The sequence below is a fragment of the Amborella trichopoda genome, chromosome 11, assembly GCF_054954075.1.
Source record: "Amborella trichopoda isolate Santa Cruz 75 chromosome 11, AtrichopodaSantaCruz75HAP2 v2.0, whole genome shotgun sequence".
In the NCBI taxonomy this organism is placed as follows: Eukaryota; Viridiplantae; Streptophyta; class Magnoliopsida; order Amborellales; family Amborellaceae; genus Amborella; species Amborella trichopoda.
In genome coordinates, this window is record NC_142346.1 from 41,578,693 (window position 1) to 41,585,795 (window position 7,103).

Below are 7,103 nucleotides of genomic sequence, written 5' to 3' on the forward strand. Positions count from 1 at the left end.
CATTTAAAATGTATCAATAGAGGATTAAATATATGGTAATGCCACCACACAATATGACAATTAATGCAACATCTTTTGGAGGCACTAGCAGCCTCACCTGCCCAATAGGCTTGCAAGAAAAAATGTTTTAGAAGCTTTACATTCAATTATAGTAAAAGAGCTAATAGACCAAAAGTGCACCTTAAAGAAATGGACTAGCATAAAAATTTTTGATAAAACGGTAGCTTTGAATTATGAAATCAAATATCCAAGAAGCGGGGGTCCATATTTAAATTGAGGAGTAATTTTACGTAAGAGAAAGTCTTTATGGTGCATTTTGTCACCATGAATTATCGTTCTAAATATTTTATTATGTATTTTATTTTATTTTATTTATTTATTTATTTTTATTGTATTTATTCTATTAACATTATTATTATTAGTTTTCAGGCTTTTTTTTTTAAAAAAAAAAAAAAATTAGGATCGTCACATAATAAGACCAATCAGATAACCAAATCATGACAAGGAAATGACAAAATCATTTCCCAAGACCGTTGACAATTTTCTAACGTGAATTTGGATAAAAAAGAATGAAAACAAACGTAAATTAACTCGTTGGGTAAAAGTTTAAAACTTGGATCGGATTCCTATTCTATTTTCACAAAAAGATAGCAAATTCATCGTTTGTGTTTCTTAACAAAAATTCAATGAACTAGGACTATGATATTAAAAAAAAAAAGTTGTATCTATTGGATTTCTGACAAGTAGCTTCATATGATATAGGGCCTTATAAAATATTTCTTTGAAGAAACTAGACCTCTAGAGATTTTGTGTTTTGTTTGGCTTTGGCCCTCCCATTATCGAGGGGTAAATAGACCGATTTGTCCTTTTTTAAAAAACAAAATCTAAAGAGCTTTTTTTTTCTCTTTAAAGAATGCAAGAAGAGACACGAATGGGGTTGGGGCCGTTAGAAAGAGAGAATGTGAGTAGAAGCAAAAATGAGATTGAGTTTCTATAGAAAGAATATGAGAGAAAGGAAAATTGGGGTTAGGGAGAGGATGTGATTGCGGGAAAAATAGGGTTGGGTTTCGGTAGAGACAATGTGATTGGGGCAAAAATAAAATTAGATTTCTAGAGAAAATATGAAAATAGAGACAAAAATTGGGTTGGGTTTCTGGATAGAGAATGATATAGTACAGAAGCACGTGTTCGGCGTTTAAAAAGAAAATGTAAGAAGACGAAATACTAAATTTGGATTTTGAAGAGAGAATGGGAGAGAGAGTGATGCTCAGAGAGCTTAAAAATGCGCAAGAGAGTGATAAAGGGTGGGAATAAATTAGGTTCGCAAAGAGAGTGACAAAGAGCTTAAAAAATTAGGTTCGCAAAGAGAGTGATAAAGGGTGGGAATAAACTATGAAACAAAATGCGCAAGACGACAAAAAAGGGATTGTATATAATGAAGCAATTTACTTTGGGTACAAGGTGATCATAATTACTTAGATCTATCCGGTGTGAAATTGATAGCTTGGGCGTATCACATATTTTGAAAAAAAAAAATTCGGAAGTTTGAGCTTGGTCAATAGAATAAATGTAGTCACCCAATTTCACATTCAATGGTCAAAATTAATTGTGACCACTTTGTATCAAAAGTAAATAGTCTCATTCTATTTTTTTTTCAAAAAAAATGAGAAAAGATGAGAACCTAGAAATTTGTTTTAAAAGGGGGCAAAAGTGTTCATTGACCCATCTACAAAATAAAGGGGAGCCAAAGTAAAAATAAAAGCTCTCAATAAGTCTAATGTCATAAAAATTGAAACTAGTAAGGCATTTTCATAAAAAGCCCTATAATTTACTGTTAGCCAAAAATATTGAGAACAGGTGGTATGCCTCACAACATTACGTCTAAGTCCCACTCTCACCAGGCACCAAGCTAATGCTAATAAATAAATAAGTAAATATTATTGTCCGAGGCTTTCTAAATATTCAGTCAATTTTAAAATTTGGGAAGGGAGGGGCATACTTTATTAATATAATTATTTGTCATGCATGTAGAATATGAAGCCCCTCCGAAGCGAGTCGATTCTTCGTATTGGTGTGCAACCACTAGAATGTACTCCAATTTCACTAACACCCAGTAGCAGAGCATGTATGGAAAATTAGTGCGTTAACCTGGATCCATCTTAATTCGAGAATTCTTGACAAGTTAGTTTCGAATTATCCTACAACATCCCTATACATAGAAAGCTAAAAGAAATATTTCGTATTAATGCATTATTTATTGCTCACCAATATAACAATTCAGTGAAGTTTTTACTCAAACATTAACTCTCACCTCTTGTATTGCCGCTACTTGGTTTGTATAAGGTGTCAACCTTATACTATTGAAGTAAGGTCCACCTCAAAATTATATCGAAAATGCAAATTCAGTGCCGTCAAGCCTTGCTTCCATAAATGGTGATGATCAAACAAATCTATAAACATTTGAAAATCTGAAAAGTAGACGATTTAAAAATGTGTTAGAAGAATAACTGTTGGATGGCGGTTAGCATGTGGCTAAGCCTGCGCATGTAGAAATGCGGGCTAGGCAATAAATATATTTTTTAAATATAATTTAATCTTAATTTTTAGAGAATATATAATTTTTAACATGCAGATCATGAATATAAATAAATAAATAGATTTTAAAAATTAAAAATAATAATTATATTAAATGGGCTGTCTATTTGCATTCATCTTTGAGATGGATACTTTATACCTCTAGAACACCTAGAAGTGCGGACGAGCACACATCAAACAATTGTTCTTAACTGTTTGCAAGACTAAAAATCCCTTTTTTTTTAATTTTATCTACGAATCTGGAGGTCAAGATGATGGATTTAAAGGTCTTCTACGAAGAACCTTGTCTGATGGATTTTTTGGATGCACCTTACTCGTACAGGACGAGGTTGGTACCTGATATAAACTTTTTTTTTCTTTTTCAAACGTGTGTGTATCCCTTCCATTGTCTTCTTTATGGAGGTGCGGTCAAATAAGTCATTTTCGATGGACATATTGGTGAACCCGCGCTTGGCCACTATTGAAAGGAACACCGATGGACTAACGCCAATTGCTTGAAAGTTGTCTTATCTTTATCAATAAATCCACCCCATTGCACCTTCCAAACCTATAATCTCATCACATACTTTTCTTTTATAAGTCTCTCTCTGGAAGCTCTCCTTCTCTCTCTATAAACCATATATATAGATCAGCATATATGTTTTCATACCATAGAAACATTTGGTAGCACTTTTCAATCATAAAGGGTCAAGGGTTAATTGCTGGAGTTCTTCAAAATGTGTGTACTTGAATTGCCTCAGCTCCAAAAGATTTTTGAGATGTGTGAGCAAGACATGGTTGGGGAAGTAAGCGTGGAAGAGATTTGCAGGGTGTTGAGCAGGGCTGGCATTGACATCAGGGGAGATGAACTGAAGGCCATTGTTGGATCCGAGAGATTGGACTTCGAGGTGTTCGTCGAATTTTGTCGATCGATAGCCAGCACAGAGCAACTCAGACATGAAATTGTCACTGCCGACGACCAGGAGTGCGATTTGAAGGAGGCCTTCAATGTCTTCGACATTGATTGAGACGGGCATATCGAGCGAGGAGGTGGAGAAAGTGCTGTGGAGACTTGGGTTGTGGGAGGGGAAGGAGGAGGAGGATTGGAAGAGGATGACACACAAGTTTGATGAGAATTTAGATGGGCGTTTGGATTTTCAAGAGTTCAAGAACATGATGTTGAGGAGAAATGCGTTGGTGAGTTGATTGGAGAGAAAAGTTTGTGTTAGAGTTGATAGAATTTGGGTCCAAGTCTTAGAGGCTCATGCACTGTGTCTTTAATTTGCATCCCACCTTACCTTCCAAATAGACTGTTATTGCATTCTCTCTCTCCCTCAATAGTCTGTTAGTGCATTATTTATACTCTCTCTCTCCCTCTCTCTCTATCTAAATAGACTGTTTTTGCATTCTTTATTCTCTTTCCAAATAGACTGTTATTGCATTCTTTATCCTCTCTCGCTATCTCTCTACTCTCTCTCCCCCTCTCTCTATCTAAATAGACTGTTATTGCATTCTTTATACTGTCTCTCTCTCCCTCTCTGTATCTAAATAGACTGTTATTGCATTCTTTATTCTCTCTCTCCAAATAGACTGTTATTGCATTCTTTATACTCTCTCTCTCTCTCTACTCTCTCACCCTCTCTCTCTATCTAAATAGACTGTTATTACATTCTTTATTCTCTCTCTCCAAATAGACTGCTATTGTATTCTTTATTTTCTCTCTCTATCTCTCTAATCTCTCTCTCCCCCCACTGTTATTGCACTTTTTATTAGTCATACTCTCTCTCTCTCCCCTCCCCCATTCCCCAACAAAAATATATATAAAAAATAAGTACAAAATATAAAAAATTGGAAAACAACAATATGTTGTTTAGAAATATTCTTTTTAGATGATTTTGAAAGATTTTAAGATGATTTATGAATTTTTATATGTTTCTTCAATTTCTTTGAAATATTCAAGGTATAAAACAAGTTTTTCAATAGTCTACTTCTATTAATTTTTTTCATCTCCCTTTAGCCTTCTAATGATATCTATTAATTATTTTTAATGATACCTATTAATTATTTTTAAGGAGAATTTCATATAGAATCATCATTCTGTTTTTCTTTCAAGCGGCATAAGGAAACCTCTAAAGATTTCAGCGTACCCCCTCGTCTCTTGTCTCTTTCTTTAATTGACTTTTGATCATAAATATTAGGCCAAACAAATCTTTTTATACTATTTCAACTTAAAAACATTTTTAACCATCTTTTTCCCTTTCCACTAATTAAAAAAGTTTTTGGGTTGAAATTAAAAATATTTTTTGGGGTTAATTTTTATGATCAAAAGTCAATAAAGAGGGAGATAAGATATGAGGGGGTATGGTGAAATCTTTAGGGGTTTTTTTACGCCGCTTGAAAGAAAAACAAAAAGAGGGTCTACCTTGAAATAATATGAGAAATTATGGTTCTATATGAAATTTTCCCTTATTTTTATTTTTTGACTTCAAATTTTTTACTTTTTATTTTTCATATTATATTGATGTTATCTATAACTCGGTCGGATCACTCGACTAACTTGCCTTGGTAAATAGGAGAGTACCTTGAGGAACATTCGTATTTTTTTTTACCTATTCTCTTTTTGGATTTCTAGAAAAACCTTGGATTAACCACCATTTGTAATATGACTATTAGTAGAAAGTTATAATACGGCTAAGATTCCCTCTAAAAGTTTGTAGCAAACGATGTAGGTAGGTATTTTCACCATGTTTGAAATTGAAGATAAGGTGGTTTTTGGCTAAACGATAAAATTGAGCATATTTGGAAGTTAGTTACCCGTTAAAGGAATGGTAAAACAAAACAAAAAATTAAAATAAGAACAGTTTTCTTTTTTTTTTTTTTAAAAGTAATTCAATTTATACCCATTTTTTAAATGGTAGCTTTTTAATGTGTTAAGTGAGAATAAAAACCTAAACTTAACTGAAGCTCATGCTATCACATCTAACCCCATTCTCGTGTAGGAAGAGAAGTTGAACAATCAACCAATTACGATGGAAGGTATGTGAATATGCGGTAGGAAGAGTGCAATTTTATTTTTTTAAAACTTGTATGGATTGCTCTTGTAGGAGCGTACTGTACACATACTCCTTCAGTGACCAAATGTACTTTTTAAATCTAAAGTATTGGGATCCAATATAGAATTGTCAAATAAGTATTCTAAAAAAGAAAAAAAAAATTAATTGGATTTTAAGTTTCTAAGCACTTAATCAAACCTTCCAAATTTTGGACAATCTCTATTCAATGTCAGAGATTATTTTTAGGCAGAAATAGCATGCATATGATTCTGTTTTGAAAAGAGTTTACATAGAGCTGGGGCTCTTACCAATCAAATTAGAGCATATTTCAAAAATTTCACTAGAAGATGTTGTTTTGATGCTCAAATATCCTCAAATTGATCATTTCAACATCCACTGCATAGACATAAGAAAAAAATGGATTTTGAATTTTGGAAATAATGCATCTTGTAATGCATTTTTGGACCGTCAATTTTCAAGATTTTCAAGTTTTTATAGATCTTCTCGATCTGCTCTATTTTTTAAACTTTAAATTTTATAATCAGATATCAAAATATACTTTAAGGCTATCATAAAGATTTTAACTATGAAATCACATTTCTCAATACTATTTGAAGGTGCGTTCTATTTGACTTTTTAGAGCCTCCACTCTATACAAAGCGCACCCTTATGTTTTTGTTCTTTTATGAGAATGGTTGAATAGGTTTGAGGAGGTTGTAACTCCGATATTTGAGGTACTGGAAATTCTCATTGATAGGCATTTGTTCTCTTGTGCATACACCCATTGGGGCATATAATACTTTTTGAGAAATTTTCTCTAAGAATATTTATAAAGGAAACATAATAATATTAGTTAAAGGAAAAACTTTTTATAAGGTTGGCATTAATAAAAAAAAATTCAAGAGTCCTAATTTTGGAAATGCAATAATAGAAATATTACTCTTTTATTTGAGAGAATGTAATAAGACATGAAAGTATATATTGCTGGTAACAAGATAGGAATGGATTGGTCATACCATTATATCACGGGTGCAGTTGGCATACGGATGCATCCGTAGGTGTAGAGGTAAGGTGCACCTTCAAATTTTATCATGGTATATAATTTTGATGTAAAATGTTGTTAGGATTATCTCAAAATCTATTTTTATATCTAATTATAAAATTTAAAAATTAAAAAAATGGTTAAAATCAAGTAGATCTATAAACATATAAAAATCTTGAAAATGGACGGTGTAGATAATATGTTGTAAAATGCACTATTTCTGAGACTTAAATTCTTTTTATCTTTCATAGTCATACATCTCGATGTCGAGATGATCAATCAAAGGGTTGTTCAACATTAAAACTACCTTTCCGATAGATTTTTGAAGGGCATCCGTAGTTCTACATTATAAGGTAGCATCCTTATATGAACTTTTTCCTTATATCACTAAGATTAAATACCGATTACTTTGATCGTTTAATGTTGCAGTTTTA